At 34.2% G+C, this 24,425-nt stretch overlaps 1 protein-coding gene and 1 pseudogene across 7 annotated transcripts in view; both read right to left on the reverse strand.

Annotated features, from left to right (window-relative positions):
- Positions 1–24,425, reverse strand: part of PDE1A (phosphodiesterase 1A) — a 322,617-nt gene that overhangs the window by 268,905 nt on the left and 29,287 nt on the right. The gene's annotated exons all lie outside the window — the stretch shown is intronic.
- LOC112934892 (small nucleolar RNA SNORD22) lies at positions 330–468 on the reverse strand (annotated as a pseudogene).

Genomic DNA, 24,425 nt, shown 5'->3' on the forward strand with positions numbered 1-24,425 from the left:
AGCAGTTTAGTGCCTGCCTTCGGCCCACGGTGTAATCCTGGAGTTCTGGGATTGAGTCCCGCATCAGGGTCCCTGCATGGAGCCTGCTTCTTCCCCGCTCTCTGCCTGTCTCTGCCGCCCCTCCCCCCCAAGTCTCTCATGAATAAATAAAAGCCTTCAAAAAAATTCCTTTTAAAATAAATAAATAAAAATTTTCTTTTGATATCCCTGAAGAACTGGATTCCTGTTATATAAAAGCTTTGTTCTTTCTTTAGACCTACAAAGAAGTATGTACACTTGACTTCACCAAATGATTTATTCCCTTTTCCCACATTTAGAAATCTCTTATGATCCCTCAGACAGTTCTTTCTGAGGAACTCTTCTGAGGAGCAAGCTTCCTCCTTTCCCCCAGCCAGCCCCAGTGGGTTCACCTTTATAGGCTGTCTGTGATTCTTTGACATGGAATGAGAATTTAAGACATCTGCAAAACAAACTAAGCTCAAAATCTTACTAGTTTCATTTAGTTTTCTTACAAACTCTTGTTCTTATTCATTTTAAATTAGATACCTTTTTTATATGACTTTTTATGAGGCTTCTCAAAATATTAAACTTAGTTTTTGTATATATGATAACTTTCTTTTCATACTCATATTTTATTGGTTTATTTAATATTTAATTAGCTTGTGTAATTACTACATAAAATTACAACTGCCTTAAACAAGTTTGGGAAGAATCACAGCAGATTCTTGGCAAGCATACTGTTCAAATGGTGGGAGCAGAGGGCACTGGACGAGCCAGAGATTAGCTATTAGCTACAAGGGCTCCACAGACCTTCAGTACACTGTGTGTTGCAAGGAACAAAACTGGGCTCAAATGACTTAGAGAAAAATAGGAAATGTGCAGGCCAATAACATGAAGATTCAGTGCTAGTGCTTCCTTCAGCTGTGATTGGATGCAGTTATTGAAATAATGTCATCAAGAGTTGGTTTCTCTGCGTGTCTCAGCTGTGCTTTCCTCTGGGAGTAAACTTCTTCCTCAGGGTGGATCTCTTGGCTAGCAAAAAGGCAGCATGGCTCTGACCCTTTGTTTTTGCACTCCCACATTCAGCAGAAGGAAGACCCCATCTAGTTTTTCCCAGAAGCTCCAAAAATAGTCTCTTGTATCTTATACTTCTAACTGGGTCACATGCCCATCTCTGAACCAGTCCCGTGACTGGAAAGGTAGACTATTTATTGGATTAAGCCCATAGAGGCTCCCCTTACCTCGCTGTCCAATGTTGGGAATAAGATCAGTTCCATCAACCAATGATAATGGAGGAGGGCGGCTTTCAAAAGAAATTTGCGCCTCTTATTAAAAGAAAGAAATTGCACTCTGGCAACTTGAAACCCAAAATCTTGGGGTTTAGCATTCTATCAGGGTTAGGCTTGAATATGGAGAGTGACAATTGACAAGAAGTGCCCTCAGCCAGACTTAACCTAATCAATCTGTGCATGAGGAGGAGAACAAGGGGTAGTAGGGCATAGCTCTTACCTTTTAGGATTAGTACTTCTGCCAAATTTTCCCAGACACTGACTAATCTAGGGGGAGGAGGAGGGAAAAGAGACAGGGAGTTGTACAGGCAGGAGTGGAGAGTGGGACAAACATTTACCCTTCCCAGCACAAAATTTTTGGATTATTTTTCTCTGATTTTTTTAAATTAAAAATTAAAATACCAGGATTTTGAAATATTTTTAATTTGTTAAAATTTTTAGATAAAAAGAATAATAGATTATCATGTTTTCTTTAATCAAGACTTTATATTTTATAGCAATTTAAAATTCAATTTTAAATTCAAGTAAAATTTAGAAGGCACAGATATTTCCCAAATATTCCCTGCACCTATGTATACACGGCCTCCCCCATTGTCAATATCCCCCACTAAAGTGGGTCATTTTCTTTTTTTTTTAAAGATTTATTTATTTATTTATTTATTTATTTATTTATTTATGATACACAGAGAGAGAGAAGCAGAGACAGAGGCAGAGGGAGAAGCAGACTCCATGCCAGAAGCCGGATGTGGGACTTGATCCCAGTACTCCAGGATAGCGCCCTGGGCCAAAGGCAGGCGCCAAACCGCTGAGCCCCCCAGGGATCCCCGGATGATTTTCTTATAATTGATGAACCATAGTTTACATTAGGGTTCACTCTTGGTGTTGTTCATCCTATGGGTTTGGCTAAATGTATAATTTGTATCCATCCTTAAGGTCTGATAACAGTATTTTCACTGCCACAAAAGTCCTCTATTCTCTGCCTACCCATCCCTCCCTCTCAACTTCTAACAACCACTGATCTTTCTACTTTTCCCATAGTTTTACTTTTTCTAGAATGTCATATAATTGGAATAATAGAGTATTCGGCCTTTCATATGGGTTTCTTTCATTTTGTAATAGGCATATGAGATTTCTCCATGTTTTTTCATGGCTTAATAGCTCATATCTTTTTAGGGATGAACAATATTTCATTATTTGGATGTACTACGCTTTATCCATTCAACCATTTTTCTACAATATATTTAATATCTGTGAGCTTCAAATAAGTTGTTAAGTATGTTTTTCCTATAACTAATTTTCTGGATCTTATTAATACAATAACCCAAAATCTAATAATCTCAGTATCTCAAAAAATATTCATTTAAAAAAAGGAAATTATAAAACTAACCTATATTTCATCCCTATAAATCCTCTAGCAGTCACAGCACACACACACAAAATGCTATGCACATTTTATCCCTTGGCCTTTAACCTTTAGATACAAGAACCAAATCCACTCTGATTTAGCTCCTTTTTGTGAAAGAAGAGGATATTTAGGTTGCATTGTATTCAACAAGAAAAGAAGCCACCAGCTGGCATTTTGATAGCCTCAAATAACATAAGAAAGGGATTGTAGAAGACATACTTTTATTTTCTTCTGGCAAGGAGAAGCAGGAACAATTCAAGCATCTTCCCACTCACATACTGCTCTATATAAGGAAGAAAAAGTACATTTCATAAGGCAAAAATTTTGTTTTGTTAATATTAAGGAATATGTAAAAGATAATGTCCTAGTCCCTATAGAGTTCAAATAATATGCAAAATATGAACAATCTATTAAAAATTCATAGTTAATTTTCAAAATCACAGCCAAGCACAAGCTGAAGAAAAGCAAAGGCATGAAATCACACTTCAGATTCACTCAGGACTGCCAAGGAACACTTCAAGGAGCTCATGGTAACTGAGCTATCTCCTGGCAAGGAAACCCGTGGCAAGGACACCAAGCTAGTGATGACGAGGAAAGAACTGCTTCTATGCCAGCCCAACCTCTCACTTTATCTGTTTGGTATGTGAATAGGAGTTCAGAGCCATGGTGATGGCTAGGCTGCCTCTACCAAAGTTCCTTCTCCATTCCTGATCTACCTATACCACACAAGACCAACAAAAGCCAGAACTCCCAAGACTTGTTAGGGTTTTCTTAAGGCTGCTGGGATCACAGATACTGAAAGAATTTCTCACCCCTTTGAACTTTGAGTGGTTATTCCAAAACTAAAGTTATAAAACTAAATTTTCTATTTGCTTTTACAAAGAAAGGCTCTCGTGTTAGAAATGCACCATTAGAGGAGAACCTATCATTTTCATTTTCAGTGATTTAAAAGAAAAAAAACAGAAGACAATGAGCCTCTACCTGGAACAGTTTAAGAACAGTATTGAGACTGAAGATTGTATTTAGTAGAAGACTTATAGGGCTTCCTTGAACAGAGAGAATCTAAGAAATTCTGGAGAGAGAGAGTTGGGAGGAAGGAGAAAGTTGTGACAAATCACTTAGTTATTGTGAAGCCACTTGAGCTTTTAAATCCATTAAGTATTTAAGAATACTTTTGAGTTTGCTCACTTCCCTTTTAATCAAATAGCAAAGATGCTTGTAAAGGTGAATACTCCTATTTTCCACAGATATGACTTCCTTCGAGTCATAGTCAGTTATTAAAGAAACAACAAATTTCCATTCAGTTCAAAAGATGCACAATGTTCAAAACAACTAGGTAGGATATGAAGCAAAAGGAGCCAATTATTTTTAAAGCTAAACTTAAAAATAATTTAATGATACAGAAATACCATATTCAGAATCACTCTTCGCATTCAGAGTATAACAAGTTTTTTTTTTCGTAAAAATGACACTTAAAAGGAAAACAATGTAAAGACCAAACTTTATTAACCTCCAAAAATATCAAGCTCTTCTCCATTTTTCTAGTTTGTTATTGTCTTTTGAATCTTCATACAGGTACTGAAAGAACTGAAATGGCATTCTGGATATAAAGGAAAAGCTATTTGCTTTCATATCCTAGGCTTTCAGAAAAGGTTAATTTATTTTGAGGAAGCTATAAGGCCAAGTTCTTTCTCCTGCATCCAGTGTTGTGAACCAGTTAAATTCTAATTCTTCAACACCTGAAGTAATATCTCTCAGTAGGGCCTTTTTTTGGCCATTTTATGTAAAGCAGACCCATCAGCTTACTTCCTATCTTATAGGTATTTCCCATTCTATTCTTTATTTCCTTCAAGTCACTTACCGTTTTAGGGAATCATTCTGATTACTTGCTAGTTTTCTAATACCTCTCTTCACCAACCAGAAAGAAAGCACCATTTTACATGGAACCTTCTGCCTTCACCTGTGCATTCCTCCTACTAAGCACAAAAACTGATACGGGAGAGCACTTGGAAAATACCATGACTAAATCTTTAATTAAAGAGTGAGACTGAAGGATTACTAAAAAAAAAAAAAAATAGTAAATGTGTGTACTTTGATTCTACTTCTTATTTTTGTTTCATTTTTCTTTGAGAATTACCTTGGATTGCTTAATTTGGCATGACCTCAGTTTCTTTGGATTAATTTAAGACAGTAATAATAAATGATAGCTACAGGAAGGGATAGTGCCTTTAGTTCATAAAGATTCCACTAGTAATAAGTTATCAGGAACTTGGCCCCATCAGATATTTCAAATTTAGCCTAAAGTTTATTCATCAAATCCTAGTAGAGTGACCAGTTTTGCATTTAGCCAAATACACTGTAAATGTCTGTATCTAAGAATCTTTTCATCTTTCCTTTCCAATAAAATGCTATAGAATTGGAATTCGAGTAACTAAAGTATATTTTGATTTAAAAATTTGAAGCAGGGTCTCAAAAACTTTTGGGGTGCTTGGGTGGCTCAGTCAGTTAAGTACCTGCCTTCAGCTCAGGTCATGATCCTGGAGTGCCAGGATCAAGCCCCACATCAGGCTCCCTGCTCAGAGGGGAGTCAGCTTCTCCAGCTCCCTCTGCAATTTCCCCCACTTGTGTTCTCTGGCTTGCTCTAGCTCTCTCTCTCAAATAAATAAATAACATTTAAAACTTTTAATTGCTTATATGATACATTGAGAAGGTGTGTAATTCCTAAGAAATCACAGGAATTACAAGTATTTTTTTTAAAGTTGAAAATAGATCCTCTTCAGTTGAGAAAGCATTTCTTTCATTCTATCTTTTGTCAGTATGATGGTTGGGAATAGCATCACCTAAATTACTTCATGAACATTAACCTTAAAACCAGTTTTATGCAATTTAAAACAATAATTTTTATCCTCATTAAACACATACATATATTCTGGTTTCATGTTTCCTGAATGGTGTTATCCACAGGCAAATACAGAAGCTATTCCTAACTATTCCCAAAATTAAGATTATTATTCTCTTTAAAAAAAAGTAAATTTAGGGCCCTGAGTAGCTCAGTCAGTTAACTGTACTACTCATGATTTCAGCTCAGGTCTGATCTCAGGGTTATGAGATCAAGCCCATGCCAGGCTCTGTACTCAGTGGGGAGTCTGCTTGAGGTTCTTTCCTTCTCCCTCCTCGTCTGTCACTCCCCCATCTCTCACACTATCTCCCTCAAAAAAAATATTAAAACTTAAAAAATAAATAAATAAACAATAAATTTGTAGAATCAAAATTTTTTCAATGGCCCTAATAACATTTTGGCATATGCATTTTGTTTTTGTTGTTGTTGTTGTTATTGTTGTTTTTGGTAAATTTATTTTTTATTGGTGTTCAATTTGCCAACATATAGAATAACACCCAGTGCTCATCCCATCAAGTGCCCACCTCAGTGCCCATCACCCAGTCATCCCCACCCCCACCCACTTGGCATACGCATTTTGATAGTGAGATTATATTCATTCATTCATTCAGTGGTTCACTCTTGTGTCTCCAGTGTCTAGAACAATGCTTAGAAAAAGCATATGGCAAAAGCAATTTGGAAAATTATAAAATAAATAAAAGTAGCATAAATATCTATTGTACCGAAGAATTTATGATGAGGTTTATGGTTAGCTAAAGAAAGAGTTTTAAGGTGTTTTCCAAACCTTATTTCTTTTGTATCCTGACAATTCCTTCTTTCCATGGTCTTGAAATGTATTGTCACTGTTTTCTTCATAGTAGCATTAAATCACTAACTTTCTGTTTGTCCTATAATCTCTGGCCTGACCTGTGTCCTCAGGGATACCTCAGCCTCTTAGATTTTATACCTGTCACAGTTTTGTCTTCCTCCCTTCTACTTAAAGATGTCAAGTTTATCTTTCTTAGAACACATTTCTCAAGAGTTACCTTCCTAGAAACCAAAAAGGCTCCCCATTTCTTAACAGATAAAATCCAAATCCTTCATATTAAGATAGATAAATTCTGATCTGAGTTCTTATTTCCATTCTCTCCTAAGTAAAGTGTTTGACATTGATAAATTTATGCCACTTCTCTAAACCTCAGTTCTCACAGACAACTGAGAGATATTAAGGAACAAGTCAGTCCTACAACAGTGAAAGCACAAAAGTTGGAAATCTACCAAGTGCGTCAGCAAAATAATCAGTGAACCATCTTGATTGGTGGGAGAGGTAAGGATGAAAATGCAACACAATGGGAAGTTGGAAACTTGGAAAAATGAGAAAGAAGGCTTAAAATATTACACAGATAGCTATGCACTTCGTTTTATCAAACGGTAGGAAGTCACTGAATATTTTTGAGGAAGAGGTAAGTGCTATTATTCAATTTTCAGGAAGGAGTTCTAGAATAAAGCATCTGAAAAGTATGCACAATTGGTACAGGAGGTACAATGTTTAGAGTTGTAAATCAAGTCAATTTATGAGTTGTAGACAAATCAGTTAATTTTTAAATTTAATTTTGTTATGTAATCAATTTATGTACTGTCATTTATTTATTATTTATTTAGAGTTGTAAATCTAACTTCAAAATGAGAAAGGAAAAAGGGAGGACACAATTGGATAAAGGTTTCACATTGGGTCTCCTATGCACAGGTCTCAGAAGTCCTGCCATGGATCCGCAAAATTCTTTAGAAGTAAGAAGCTGATTTTGCTACTTATTCCCATGCTATATATCCTCCATAAGGTTTTATAGCTTTTTCTGTCATAAATTGAAGTACTATTCTTCCTCCTAACTAGTTTCTTCTTTCTGCTCATGAGAATCCTTATTTTGAACCATGCCCTGACTCTACCCTGGCCAGAACCATGCCCTGACTCTACTCTGTCATAAACTGAAGTACTATTCTTCCTCCTAACTAGTTTCTTCTTTCTGCTCATGAGAATCCTATTTTTGAACCATGCCCAGACTCTACCCTGGTTTCTTCTTTCTGCTCATGAGAATCCTTATTTTTGAACCATGCCCTGACTCTACAAAAGAAGACTTCTCAGGGTTTGTCTATTCAACTGTTAGGCTCACCAGGCTAAAAGGGCAGCTAGAGATTAAACTGAGAGGGAGAGGCGAAGGAAAAGAAAAGGAAGAAGGAAAAGTGAAGGATGGGGAGAGATAGAAGGAAAGTTACCAATATCAAATATGAAAAAGAGGACTCTACAGATTCTACAAACACTAAAAGGATAATAGGGGAATTGCAAAACAAAAACAATAAGGGGGATATTATGAACACATTTGTGCTCATAAATTTGGCAACCTAAGTGAAAGAGGAAAAATCCTAAAAAAAAAAAAACCCACATTTAAAAAAAATTCACAACCATTATTAATTAATAAGCTTACTTTGTAAATAAAAACCTCCTCCAAAAGATAACTCTGAATCCAGATGACTTTAATGATGAATTCTATCAGACATTTAAGGAAAAACTAGTAGTTATCTCTCACAAACTATTTCAAAGAAAAAATTTCCCAATTTATTTTATTAAGACAAAATTACCTTGATTCCAAAATGAGGCAAAGATAACACAAGCAAAGAGAAATGTAGACAAATACCTCTCACAAATATAGACACAAAAATTATGTTAAAATATTATCAATCAAATTGAGCATTATGTAAAAAAAAAAGATAATATATAATAATTAACAGGTGTTTATCCCAGGAAGGCAAGGTTGATTTAATATCTGAAAATCAGTCAACATAATTGACCATATTAATTTAATAAAGGGAAAAAAGCATATGATTATTTTAGTACATACAGTGAAAGTATTTGACAAAATTGATCACTATTTCATGATTAAAAGCTCCCAGAAAACTAGAACTAAAAGAGAATGTCCTTAACCCAATTAAGAGCTCCTATGGAAAACTCCATTTAATATCAAACTCAGTAATAAAAGTCTCAATGCTTCCTAGATAAGATCAGAGAAAAGGATCTGTGCTTTCATTATTTTATTTAACATTACACTTTAAATCCAAACCAGTGCAATAAGGTAAGGAAAAAAAATAAAAAGTATATAGAATACACAAGAAGTAGAGATACTTTAATTATAGACAAGATAGTGTATGTAGAAAATCCTAAGAAATCCATAAGAAAACTATGAAAACTAATAAGTGAATCCAGCAGGTTTCCAATAACTAAGGTCATTATTAAAAAATCAAGTGTATTTCAGTTTTGGGGGGAATAAAAATGTGAAATGAAATTTAGAAAAAGCCACATTCAAAAAGCATAAAAATAAATATGGGAAAAATTTTGGTGAAGACAATTGTTAAGATTTTACACTAAAATTTACAAAATACTATTGAAAGAAATTAAGCTAGACCTAAATAAATGAAGAGTTACACCATTCTTCTCAAAACTGTTAAGATACCAATTCTCTCCAAATTAATCTCTAGATTTAATACAATCCTAATCATAATCCTAACTAGGACTTTTAAAGAAAACTAACAATATAAATTAAATATTTATATCAAAATTCAAAGGACTAGAATAGCTAAAGCAATCCTGAAAAAAGAATAAAATTATAGTACTTAAACTACTTCCTTTCAAATTTTAGTATAAAGCTACAATAATCAAGACAGTGAGATACTGACATAAAGATAGATGCATAGGTTAATGGAGCAGAATAGAAACTTCAGAGACAAACTCATACTTTAATTGGCTTTGGCAAAGTTACCAAGATAATTTAATAGGAAAATGACTGTCTTTTCAAGAAAAGGTGATGGGAAAACTGACTATATGGGGGTGGGGGGAGGAATAAATACCAATCATTACCTCACATTGCACACAAGAAAGCTCAGGTAACTGTTCCTAAACATAAGAGCTAAAACTATTAAACTTCTACTTAAAAATTAAGAGAAAAATTTTGTGATATTGGGTGAGTCCCAAAACACAAACTATAAAAGAAAACAATTGGTAAAATAGATTTCATCAAGAGCAGAAACTTCTGTTTCTTAAAAGACAGTTTATAAAACAAAAAGCTAGCCACAACTACAAAAAATTTTATTCCGGAATCCACGTATCTAACTAACAGCTTTTATCCAGACTGCATAAAGAATTCTTACAATTTTGTAATAATAATAAAAAATAATCAAAACTGGAGAAAATATTTAAACAGGCACTTCACAAAAGAAAACATATGAATGGCTAATAAGCATATGAAAAGATGTTGAATGATCACTAGTCATTAGGAAAGCATAAATTAAAACCACAATGTGATACTACTACATACCCACCAGAATGGTTAAAATTGAAAAGGTTGAAATAAGTGTAACAAAAATACGGAGTAAGTGGAACTCTCACGCATTGCTAATAGAAATATAAAATCATACAGCCACTTTGGAAAGCTATATATCGGTTTCTTATAAAGCTGGATAAATATTAACCATGCAACCTAGTAATTTTACTCCTAGGTTTTTACTCAAGGAAAATGAAGACATGTGTCCACACACAAGCTATATGCAAATGTTACAGAAGTATTATTCATAATAGCTAAAAAGTGGAAGCAATCCAAATGTCTGTCAACTTCTGGATGGATAAGAAAAGTTTCTTATACACATAGCATGACATACACACACCAATAAAAAAGAATCAAATATGAATACATGCAACATGGATGAATTTAAAAACATTTGCTTAGTAAAAGAAGTAAAATCAGGAGACTACGTACTGCATAATTCCATTTACATAAGGTTCTAGAAAATGAAAAATGGTAAGAACAGAAAGCAGATCTGATTTTACCTGTGGCCAGGGTGGAGAGAGAACAAGTTTGTTGGCCCTGTTCAAGTGTAACAAGGCACAAGAAAATTTTTTAAGTTGAGAGAACTATTGGTACATCTTGATGTCATGGTGATTTCATAATTGGAGACATTACAAAATTTCAACAAACTATACACTTAAAATTGGTGGAATTTATTATAAGTAAACAAAACAGAGGAAAAAGTCTCTATACTAAGGCAAATATCACTATATTGTGTCACAGGTCCCAGTCATGGCCTCTCTTCTCCACAAGGAAGTGCCATTTATACATACCAGGAATAAAAAGGCAGGGACCCCCCCATCCATTCTCTACACAATTTAAATGGGTCTTACAAGACTCTTTCAAGACCTTACCCACTTATACTTTTTTTCCCCCAAAGATTCTGAATGTGAGGACTGTGTCACAGTAATAATTCTCTCAATACCTAATTTTCAATGTTCAGTTTAACTCAATTCTCCACATATCATTGAACAGTTAGTTACTCTCTGTCTGGGGTTATTACAGGAATAGCTATTTAACAATTAACAAGAAGACAGTCCTTCTTTCTGGAAACTTAAAAGTTTAGTGAAAGAGAAAAGTGTCCACAAAACAGCAAGTAGGAAATATAGATAGATACATTCACGAAGTGAAGAGAGTCTCTATTGTGTTATAAAGCACTTAGAATAAAAGGTTTTTGCACATGGCAGATTAGGCTCAATCCAGTGGAAGATGACATTTGACTGCACATTTTTATAGAGATACTATGACTATTTTGATACAGCGATTTGTTTTTCATGAATTACCTTGTCTGATTTCCAAGTGATTTTTGTTCTTGAGTGCTGCATGTAGGTGGAATAACATTTCAGTTAAAATTATATATACACTTATCTAAAAAACAGAAGGTAGGCAAATGACAATCTTCACAATTTAGTGAACTAAATTTTCTAAGCGGTTTCATGGAAATCAACTTGCTTTCTAGACCAATACATTTGGATTCAGAGCAAAAATATTCTCTAAAACCACCAGCTATAATCCACAGTCATGGGGTTTGGAACAATGATAAAAATTATAATGAAGAAATGCCTTTCAGTAATTATTCACTGAAGAAAAGAGATAACATGCCACAAAGGTAATACATGTCAGGCAGATGAGAAAACATGAGCAAGAAACTTTGTCTAAGCTTACAGAAATGACCTCATCTAGTCCTAGAACCATCAGAAGTCCCCAGAACTCTTTTAATTCCACAGTATAATTATTGGCTGTTATCCAGGAAGAAGAACTGAAATAAAACAAAAGAAAGAGCTCCCTTTAATCTGAATCGTGACTTTTCAGATCTGGACTAAAATGAGACTAGCCTTTGAGTATAGGATAGAAAGTGTTTTCTTCTCCAAGATATGCCAACCTAATTCTTCATACACATAAAGATGTTATGTACTGTTCCCTACTAAGTTGTACTGTACTCTGAGAAAAGAACTTTTTAAGTTGCCATTTGCTTCTTTTTTAAGAATACTTTTTTTGTTGAAAAATTTTTTCAACAGGAAAGAAATTATCACACTGTTCAGTGTTCCAACTCTTTAGTGAATATCAATAAGAAAGTCAATGGCTCAGCAATGTGATTGCAAAAAGAGTTTCATGAGACACTCTTCTCAAACTTATCTTAAAATCTATTTTAGAACTTAGAAAGACTTCTTTAACATAAAAACTTATCTTTAGTATCCAGATCTATAAGCTTCCTCAATGCAAGCAATTGATTAATGCATTAATATTGTATACCTATTTTGTGCAAAGTGATAAATAAGAATATAGACATATATTTACTTGGATCTATATATTTTACTATCATGAAAATTTTATTCTTTCACTTTGCTTAGGAGAGGCTCTTTCCTGAATGGGGAAAAATGTCTTTGTAAACATTTCTATCAAAGAAAAGGACCAATAGGAATGTTTCACATAATGTACACAGCAAGGTAACTTACTCAATTCTCTAAAGGTTGGGAAAGTAATTTGCTGAAGGAGCCAAATGTTGCCCTAGACATGATAGTGCCCAGACTTTGGGGTCCAACAAAATGCACTAGAATTGAATTTTTATTCCATTCATAATTAATCATTTGATCTTAAGCAAGCTACTTAACTTTCTGAATCCTGGCCTTATTATTTATAAAATGTACATCCTCTTTTGAAGGATCTTATGAAAATTCAATGAGATTATTATGAAGCACAAAGCAGTTGCTTCATTAGGTTAGTTCTTTTGGTGACATAGGAAGGATGTATAAAGTTACTGCTTTTCCTCAATAAGACAGAAAAAGGAAATTACAGAATATGAGAACAATTACATATACATATACCGTAATGAGATTCTTTGGTTTGCTTATTATTAAAAAAAAATGGAAGAGGATGACCAGGAATTGCCCAAAGTGATGCTATTGTGTCTTATTTACATGATGACAACATGGAATTCCAAGAGAAAAATAAAAGACAGTGATGTGGACAACTGGGTTCAGGCATACAGAAATAGATTCCCTCATAAAGGGGAAGATATGTACCTCTGCAATTTCTCCCATGTCCAACTAGAAATGGACAATATCTTATAGAAAAGGGTCAGTATTGGTGGCCATCACTCTGGAGTACTCTTAAAACAGCCCTCGGATGGCTTCTTCTCCAGCCCCAAGGACTTGTCTATAGCTTCTCAAAAGGGAAACTGAAAGTTTAGATTCTTTAAGAAGCTAAAAGAGGGTTGCCTCGCTGACTCAGTTAGTAGAGCATGTGACTCTTGATTTTGGGATTGGAGCCCTACATCGAGTGTAGAGATTATTTAAGAAGGAAATCTTTAAAAAGAAGAAGAAGAAGAAGAAGAAGCCAAATGAGAATATAGAACCTTCTCCTACTTCAATAAGCATGACAGTTGGTTCCAGGAATGGAATGACTTCCACATCATCAATGCCAAGGTGACATCCCAGAAAAAAGATCAAGATAAGCAGCAAAAAATGTAGATGGAGGCCATTAGGTGCCTGAACCTTGATTAGTACCACTGAGCAAGACAAGACAGGGCAGGAGAACATGTAAACTGAGACGGGATTTGTAAACCAAGAAACTCCAAAGGGCTGGAAATTGGGGTCAGGCTATATTGTTTTATCATTTCCATGATAACTTGGATATTTTGTATTACCAACACATCCTAGGAAAGCTAAAGTTACATGTTTTTTGTGGCTGAAATTATTTTATATCCTTTAGAAAAAAAATACTGGCTAGTCACTTTTTCTTCTATTATTTTACAAGTACCACAAAATGCTTTCCCAAATGTACTAGATCCTTTTCTTAACTTAATGAAGTTAGGGTAAAATTCCATTTTGTTTAACTTACTAAAAGTGTTTTATGAGCTTCCTCAGACTATATATTTAGTAAAGAGTATTATGAATGGAAGTAACGCTTTTTCAAATTCTTAAATGGTTGCTTCCTAAAATGTTATATAATAATATTTCTGTTAATTCAGTTTTAACAGTGTTAATTCACTTTAGATAACATGTAAAAGTACTAAAGAGGTAGGATGCTCTACCACTTGGTGTATTTAAGGTCGCAAGATAAAAGAACCAATTTTCTTATTTTGTCATCAAAAGAGCACAGTAAAAGTTAAATTTCATTCATGAGCTCAACAGAAACACTAATATTGAATAGGCTATTCTAATATTGTGACAAATTTTCTTTTAAAGGCAAAATATTGGACAACAAACGTGTAAGTTCTATATCTACAGGTTGATGAACTATTAATTAGCATGAATTATATTTGTTACAATTAGTGTTACCCATTTTAAGGCTGCATTCATAAGGTGTACATTATTTTGACTAATACGTAGCACACTGTTATGCTGACTAGGGCATCTTATTTTACTAAGTTTCAAAGTTAACCCTAATTTAATAAAATTAATTCAGAATATTGCAACGTAGCAAAGGTGAAATGAAACACCAGAACTGAGTAGCTTATATTTTTCTAATTTTCAGCGATCCAATTATTTCAAAAGAGACTTGGGCCAACTTACCAAAAGAATGAAGATCTAGGATCAGAATATTTTAACATGAAAATGAGAATGCCAATAATAAAAATGATCAAGAAGTAGGGATTACATAGGGAAGTTTCAATTCCTAATATGGCTAAAGCTTTGTGAACAAAACATAGCTCTAAGCTTCCAGCTGAGGTAAAGAGGGAGATATTATGCATTTTGCACAACTCATTTCATCTCATAAAAGGAGATACATATTTAAATTCTGTTAGGAATTTGTCACATGGGTTATTATATAAAGACAGCAAAGAACAAAATAAATGGCATAATAATTCAAAGGCATGAATCTATTTCCATCACTTTAAAAGAACATCAATAAAAAGCAAATCATAGAATGTTGAGATTCTGTAGTAGTAATTGCACTTCAGGATAATTCAAACCGATTCATATGTGTAGCTTTCTGATAATCTGACACATGCCGAGGATTGAGGATAAAAAATGTAAAGCGGTTAGCATTTCTCCGATTGTAATTTTTATTATATCCACTAGCATTTATTGATTATAATAGCTGTCATTAATTGACTGCTGGGCACCAGTGACAGGGCCAGCTGCTTTAAATATGTGACAATTTAATTCTCATAAAATCCATTTTCCTCCAGACAGTTGAGAAAATAAGACTCAAAAGGGTCAAGGGATATACCTTGACTCACAGTAAATAGTGAAATTGAGATATGAATCCCAATGTTTTTCATTTCAAAGACCATTCAACCCACATCATCCTGCCTCCCCATCTGGTAATTGCCACATTCTAGAAGACAGTGCACAGGGCTGAACATTAACTAACACTTGCTTAAAACTTTATGGGCATTTCAAACATGTAGTTTCATTTCACAGAACTACTCCTAGAAGTAGAGAGCACTATTAGAGTAATGTCCAATTTACAGATAAGAGAATCATAGCCCCATAAAGCCCAAGGTTGCATATTTACTGTGAAATGAATAAAGACTTATTCAAGACTTAGAAATCCAAAGCCCATCCATGCTTTTGACAGAAGCTATACGGCATAGTTCAAACTCCAGTCACAAAAAAAATCATCCAGTCAATGCACGTGTCCTCTGTGGTGAAGTAAAGTCTCTCTTCTCTAAGTACCAGGTACATAGAAGGAAAAGATGAGGTTTTGTTGCAGAAGCCATGGAGCTTGACTCATATTTTTGCCATGACAAAGGACAGCTTCCCTTCAACGTGGAGGACTAAAGAACACCTGCCAGCAGGGTTGAAATTAATCTCAAAAAGAAGCTGTTCAAACCAATATAAGTGAAGCCTAAAAATAATTCTTTACTAAATTCCTGTTTCTTTTGACTTCTAGAAAATAAAACAAACAACTTTAAAGAGAAATTTCCTTGTTGGTCTATACTTGCTACAATTCGCAAAACATCAAGGGCATTTTATAAATTCTGGACAAACTTGTTCAATTCATTAATGAAACAAATATCCATTGGGTACTACTATGAGTCAAGCACTGGGTTAATTACTCTCCTTTCACACACACACACACACACACACACAAACAAGTTCGTCTAATTATGACAGATTGGCAGTGGATGCCTGGAGCAGTACAGATCATGCCCAGCCTCAGTGGGAAAGGGTGATAGGACAGATTAACGACGTCTGAAATGCGGTGAGAAAGAGAAAGTCTCTGTGCATGCGACATGTATACAACTCCCATTTCAGGGGCATTCCTGTGTGTCCTGTTATTACCCCAAGTCATTTATCTCTACAAATTCCTTTTTCTCAAAACCAAGTGAAAATGGGAAAATCACAACACAGGTCCAAATATGGTACCTGGACTCATTATGTCTGGATGCAATTGCTAGTGCACTTGTCGCACTGTTTGGAAAAATTAGTGCAATTCCTCGGCCTTTTCTTAGTTTGGAAAAGTTGGCCTTTTCCTACATAACGTCTCATGTCTTGGTTCTCATGTAGAGGCTACTAAAGCGAACACATCACATCTCTCCTCCTACAAGAAATAAAGGAGCCATGAATTTAGCTTAGCACTTTTCAAAAGTTATTGGCCCCGGGTCTGGCCTTTGCCAACTTGACTACCACAACATTTTCTTGTTCAAACTAAAATTACAATGTCACAATGTCTGATAAACGACTCCTTTCCTGTTGTGTTATTTTATAACAGAGAATATGTGCCATCTTACTCCAAAACACAGCGGTTTTGACTGATGAGGCTTCCTTTAACTTGAAGTTACTGAATCCACACATATTTATTACTTCCTACTGATGCCTTTTAGTTAGGAAAGAGGATGAAAAATGAAAGCCTTAAGTACTTCAAACTCAAAAAGATGTCAGTGTTAATTCTAGTAAAGGATAATCCTTTCAGATGTTTACAGGATAGTCTATAGAGGAAGTGTTAGAATTTTCTTAGACAAACTCAAAGCATGAAGGGTGAACTCCACTTTTGTAAAAAAAAAAAAAAAAATTAGCAATTGTAGGCAATTTAAAGGATGCACGAAAGCAATATTCCTGTCTTTACATTACTCCTACTTGAACATTTATCCAAAAGGTAGTTATGTTGACAGCTTACCACGCTAGCAATCATAACAATTCTTAGATAAATTTGGGCTTTACAAGTGATATTGAAATGTGAAAGCTCTAATTGACAGCCTAATTGACAGAATCATTAGTGTCAAATTTGCAGATGTAATTTTACACTTTTCTTCATAAAAAGGAACAATAAAGAAAGAAAGAGAGAAGAAAGAAAGAAAGAAAGAAAGAAAGAAGAAAGAAAGAAAGAAAGAAAGAAAGAAAGAAAGAAAGAAAGAAAGAAAGAAAGAAGACAGACCGACTTAGGACATATGACTGATTTAGATCTGTCCTCAAAGGATGAAATGTACATCCTGGCACAACTTTACAGACTGGCAGAACACTAGAGACTGAAAAGAATACAAAGAAAAGATAAATATACGTTGCATTTCAGTGTTTATCATACTTTGAATTTTTAAATAAATATTCATTGCACACATAATAAGCTAGAAATAATCATTGTTGTGATATATATATATAATATTTTGCAGCATTATTTCTTGTTTGTATTTATTACACCATCAGAGGTCCTTGAAATAAGCTTTTATCACAGAAGTCTTTTTTTTTAAGGATTTTATTTATTCATTCATGAGAGACACAGAGAGAAAGAGGCAGAGACACAGGCAGAGAGAGAAGCAGGCTCCATGCAGGGAGCCTGATGTGGGACTCGATCCCGGGCCTCCAGGATCATGCCCCGGGCTGAAGGCAGGCACTAAACCGCTGAGCCACGTCTTTTGATTTCTTTATGTACTTAGGGAAGAAAGGCAATGTAACCTTCTATATAAAATTAACAGTGTTGCCTAAATATGAATTCTGTCCTATTGTCATTGGTAAGCTGGCTAAAATGATTCTATTACATCTGTTTCATACAGAGACCATAACTTCTTAAAAATCAGAGTATAAATTATTTTTCCCTCTCAGTTACAAGGAACTATTGCAATTAAACATTCAGCACCATTATGCTGAAGAATAATAACTAGAAAACAAAAAAAGACCTCTACTGGCTTGACCATCAATAGCATTTACATGTATGACAGCTAAGGCAAAGAAAAGTTCATCAAAAAACTAATAACTTTCCATCAAAGAGAATCTAATATCATATCCACGCACACATCCCCACTGCAACAGCAAAAATCTACTATAACGTGTGAGGTTGAGCAATAGTTATTCTATTCAACACATAAGACAGAATGGTGCCAGTTGCTGCACCTTGAAGCTGCACATGGCAATTCAAGTCCACAGCCCGAGAGCAAAAGCAAAAGACCTATTAGAGCTAGCCACCTTCATGTAGGGCCTCCTGAAAAAGAGTCAGTTAGCAGAACCAGAAATACTTTCTCTCGCGGGTGCAAGCCCACGCACATTTCCTAATATAAAAAAATGGTTGATGGGAAGAAGGAAGTCACTTTTTAGGGAAATCTGTATTCATGGAGAGGATATGCCTTCTTTTCTTTCCCTGATAACAGCCATCACCTGTACTTTGCAGTAACTTGGGGACAACTGTCCTGTCCTGTCCTTTCCCCAAGATTCAACACCAGAGCATTTGATGTCAGTTAGGGAGATGGGGTGAGCAGTTGCTTAAGTAGAAACAGTCATTCCTTCTAACTTGTGCCCTTGGAGTTGAGGGAAAATACTTTTAAATTGAATATAAGACTAACAATTTTAAATACACAAGATCACATCTTAAAAAACACAAAAATATTAATTCAATCACCAGAGTGACTGAGAAATTTTGAAATGAGGCTAATATTTTGAGAAGGGGCCATAACCTTGAGTGAAAAAAGAGGTGTTAATAATATAATTATAATAATATAATATTCTAATAATAGAACAAAATGTTCTGTTTAGACCTCAAGAAATACATGTTCCTTTATTACTAAAATTATAATAATAAATAATAATATCATGGTCTCTCATATGTTTAGTTATATATGTACATCTATCCATCTAAACTTTTTCCACTAGAATATAAGATCCATGAAAGCCAAAATTTGTGTGTTTACAGATTCAAATGTCTTTTTATGTGTGTTACTGTTTATATTCTCAGCATCTAGTGCAGTATCTGGCATGTAGTAGGTAGTCAGTAAATACCTATTCGATTAATTTGATAAATAAATATAACCACCATTTGTTCAAATATTCAGTAATTGTCAAAGTAGTTTTTTAAGCACTTGTCATATGCTGTTTTTTTTATTGCTTGTAAAAAATGCTGTTATCATTAGCCCCATTTAATAGATAAGGAAACGAAGACCAGGGATAAATTATCTTTTCTTGGCCACTTAGTTCCATCAAGGGGTAGCATGCTTCACACTCAGGTCCATCTGATCCTAAAGTCCATGCTCTTAGACACCAAATGGATCCCTCTGGCCAGGAGTATGCGATTTTTTTCGTTCTGATTCACCCTCACTTACCAAAGCACACATTGGGGCCATGTGCTACCTGCTGTGGGGGCAAGATCTAAAAGAATAGAGAAGGGATTGGATCAATAGGCAATGTGAGTGCTTTTCCGTGACTTCTCCCACATACATCTCCTGTGTTTTAGGATCCCCCTCAGACACTAGCTATTTCCACAATCTGTGGTGCTTGCTTTGAGTCAGGCCCTTCCTTTGCAAGGATGAAAATTTCTGTACCATAAATTCCTCTGTGTTTCTCCACAATGATCAAATAAGTGTTTAACCATTTTGAGTTAGTGAAAATTCTTTCCTTTTTTTCTATAGTTAGAATGAAACATTTTCAGCATTTGGGAGGTGTTTTCCTTTTTTTTTTTTTTCACTCTTCGGCATTTAGGTTTCTTTTTTATCTAGTTCATTTCAGATTTGAGAGTCAAATATTAGAGCTACCAAAACAAAATGGACTCCATCAGGATGCTAGTGAGCTCCTCACAAATGTGAGGTATTTAAGCAGAAGTTGGATGATAGAGATGCTCAATTAGGCATTCCTATCTCCGCTACAGAACTAGAAATGTAGGATTTTTCGATCCTGAGGCCCCCCAAGAGATGTAGGATCTTTCTATCCTGAGGCCCCCTAAAATCCAAGAAATAGTCTCTGTCTTGCTTGCCTTCCCTACCTATTCACAATAAAGTGGAATTTACACACAGTTACTACATTTTCTTATTAACACTCTATACCATTAACTACAACTTCCAGTCTGGCAAAACCAACAAGGTACAATAACAAAATAGTCACTCTACTAACTGCAGAAAGCTAAAAGTATAGATTTAAAAAATAAACCCTTAGGGTTTATAAAATTCACATAACTTTTAGGTCAATATCTGCTCTTTAGTCTGCTGTAAGATCAAACCATAGATCGGTACTGAGGAGAGCTTTTAATTCCAAAGAACTTTATCTCAATTTGACCAATATAATCTAATTGTTAAAAAAAAAAAAAAAGTTTAAATAGTTTAAATGTAGGTTTTTAAAGTTACCATTTTCATTTATTGGAAAAAATAAAGCTCACATGTTTCATCAAAATGTTTCATCAAATCCAAAATGTTGGGGATTTCTGGCTATGGAGTAGTAAAAAAATTAAAAATATTCTTCACATGGTGCAGCTACTGTGGGAAAGAGTATGGAGGTTCCTCAAAAAGTTAAAAAATAGAACTATCCAAAAAAAAAAATAGAACTATCCTACAATCTAGCAATCATACTACTGGGTATTTACCCCCCAAAATACAAAAACACTAGCTCAAAAGAATATATGCATCTCTATATTTATAGCAGCATTATTTACAATATTCAAGATATGGAAGCAGCCCAAGTCTCCAATGATTGATGAATAGATAAAGAAGTGATATATATAAAATGGAATGTAAGGGCAACTGGGTGGCTCAGTGGTTGAGGGTCTGCCTTTGGCTCAGGTCATGATCCTGGGGTCCTGGGATCAAGTCCCACATCAGGCTCCCTGCTGCTTCTCTCTCTCCCTATGTCTCTGTCTCTGTCTCTCTCTCTCTCTCTGTGTCTCTCGTGAATAAATAAAATCTTTAAAAAAATAAAAATAAAAAATAAAATAAAATGGACTGCTACTCAGCCAAAAAAAAAGGAAGGAGATCTTGCCATTTGCAACAACATGGATGGAGCTACAGAGTATAATGCTAAGATAAATAAGACAACCAGAGGAAGACAAATACCATATGACTTCACTTATATGTGGGATTTAAGAAGCAGAACCACCAGCAGAAGGAGAGAAAGAAAGAGAGAGAGAGAGAGAGAGAGAGTCAAACCAAGAAACAAACTCTTAACTATAGAGAACAAACTAATGGTTACCAGAGGGTAGGTGAATGGGAGGGATGGGTTAAATAGATAATGGGGATCAAGGAATGCACTTGTAATAAGCACTGGGTGACATATGGAATCGCTGAATCACTATGTTATACACCTGAATGTTATCTACACTGTATTATCTAACTGGAATTAAAATAGAAACTTGAAACAATATTCTTCATCAAAAACCAGTGATACAACCAGACAAAAATGATCAAATACGCTCCAGACATTAACTAAAGGCAAACTACAAATTGAAAAGCATATATTGACCAGAAACTACTAAACATCAGTTAGCAATGGAAATCTATGGTATTCTGACCTGGAGCTACCCCCATCCACCATTCCAGCTAGGTCAAAATGATAGTTTTATCACAGTGAGTCTGGCCTTTGAAACCAGGAACTTCATTGCTAGAAGTGGCTGACTTGATCTGGAGCAGAGTATAGAGGTCAGAAAGCATATGACATGGACAAAATAAACAGGAAAATGACAGATGTAAATCTGACCAGATCAATAATTACAATAAATGGATTTGATTAGACATTCCAATCAAAAGCTAGAGATTGTTGGACTAAACAAAAAGGCAAGACCCAACCATATATGTCTATAAGAGACACACTATAATACAAAGATATAAATAGTTTGAAAATAAGAGGATAGGAAAAGAAGCCATACAATCTTAAGAGAGCTAAAGTGGCCATATTAATGTCATATAAAATAAACTTTTAGACAATAAATGTAACTATAGACAGAGAACAATCATAATGATAAAAGGGTCAATACAACTGGAAGATGTAACTATTATAAATGTATACCTACCAGAGGTCCCACAAATCTGAAACAAAAAATGACCAAACTGAAAGATGAAATGGAAAATTAAGCAATTATAGTTGTGGATTTCAGTATACTTTCAATGATTGATAAACTGGACAGAAAATATAGAGGGATACAGAAGACTTCAACAACACAATCAATCAATTAGACCTGACATTTAGAGAATATTCTAACTGACAACAACAGGTTATACATCCTTTTGAAGTGCACAAACAATATTCTCCAAAATTGACCACTTGTTAACCCATAATTCTCAATAAATTTAAAATGATTGGAATCATTCAAGTATGGTCTCCCACCAACCACGACTATATTAAATTAGAAGTTAACAACAGAAAGAAATTAGAAAAATCCACAAATACAGAAAATAATATACTCTAAATAAGTCATGGATAGATATAACTATACTAGAAGTCAGGGCACATATTTTGAACTTTATAAAAATGAAAATACGACACATCAAAGAGTATCAGATGCACCTAAAGCATTGTTTAAAAGTAAATATATAGCTTTTAATTCTTCTATCAAAAAAAAAAAGGAAAGATTTCAAATAAATAGTCCAAGCTTCCACTATAACAGGCTAGAAAAGAAAAAGCAACCTATATCCTAAGCAAGCACAGGAAGATTAAAGATTCAGAAATCAGTGATACAGATAACATAAAACTATAAGAACATCAATGAAACCAAAAATTCACTCTTTGAAAATATCAACAATAAAATAATGAAAGCATAGACTACTGTCAACACTTCAGAAATTAAAGGATTGCAGAGGAATATTTTTAACAATTCTATGCCAAAAAATTAGATAAAATGGGTAAAATGGACAAATTCATAGAAAGATATTAATAGCTAGAACTGACTAATGAAGAAATAGAAATTCTGAAAAGATCTATAACAAGTAAAGAAATTACATGAGTAATATACAACTCATACGACTCATGTATGTATAAAATTCTAAAAAAATCTATAAGAGAAAAATTTGCCAGAAGGTAATAAATGAGTTTAGCCAGTTTGGGGGGGATATATGATCAATATAAAAATTTCACTTGTATTTTTTTAAGTTTTATTTATCTTTTATTGTAACTTTCCATTTCTAATTGTTCTACATTTTGTAATACAAATTCTTTTTTCTAATTTTATTGATATATAATCAACATAGAGTACTGCATAAGCTTAAGGTGTACAACATAGTAACTTCATGTACATGTATTATGGAATGATTACACCATAAGTTTAGTTAACATTCAACTGTATTTCTTTATAACAGCAACTAACAATTTGAAATAAAATATAAAAATAACGGGATCCCTGGGTGGCGCAGCGGTTTGGCGCCTGCCTTTGGCCCAGGGCGCGATCCTGGAGACCCGGGATCGAATCCCACATCGGGCTCCCGGTGCATGGAGCCTGCTTCTCCCTCTGCCTGTGTCTCTGCCTCTCTCTCTCTCTCTCTCTGTGACTATCATAAATAAATAAAAATTAAAAAAAAAAAAACTCTTTAAAAAAATAAAATAAAATAAAATAAAAATAACTTCCATTGAAAAAAAAAGAACAAAATACTCAGGAATAAATTTAATAAAATGAGTATAAGACTTATACATTGATAATTATAAAAATATTACTAAGAGAAATTAAAAAGATTAAAATAAATGGGACTTTCCACGTTCATGAGCTGATGACTTGATATTGTAACATGGTAATTACTTGGATGGATCTACAGCTTCAATAATATCCCTATCAAAAATCCCACCAGGCTTTTTTGGTCACAATTGGAAAACTGATTCTAAAATTAATATGGAATTACAAAGAATATAGAATAGCCAAAACATTTTTTTTTAAAAAGATCAAAGTTGAAAGATTTACACCATGTGATTTTGAACTTAACTCTAAAGCTATAGTAATCAAGATAGTTGATATTATTATAAATTGACATATAGATAAAAAGCATAGAAAGGCCAGAAATAAATCCTTACATTTTTAACAATTTATTTTTAATAAAGGTACCAGGTGGGCTTTTCAATAAATGTTGCCTGGTCATTTGGTTATCCATATGCAAAAACATGAACTGAGATGCTTATTTCAACCCACATACAGAAATTTACTTAAAGAGATAGACCTAAATGTAAAGATGAAAACTACAAAAACTTCTGGTAGAAAATGAGCAAATCCTGTGACTTTATATTAGGCAAAATTTTCTTAGATATGACACTTAAATGATAAATTGGAATTCCATAAAATTAGAAAATTTGCTCTTCAAAAGACACCTTTAAGAAAATGAAAGATAAGCAACAGAGAAAAAAAGTATT

The sequence above is a fragment of the Vulpes vulpes genome, chromosome 3 (genome assembly GCF_048418805.1).
Source record: "Vulpes vulpes isolate BD-2025 chromosome 3, VulVul3, whole genome shotgun sequence".
NCBI classification, from domain to species: Eukaryota; Metazoa; Chordata; class Mammalia; order Carnivora; family Canidae; genus Vulpes; species Vulpes vulpes.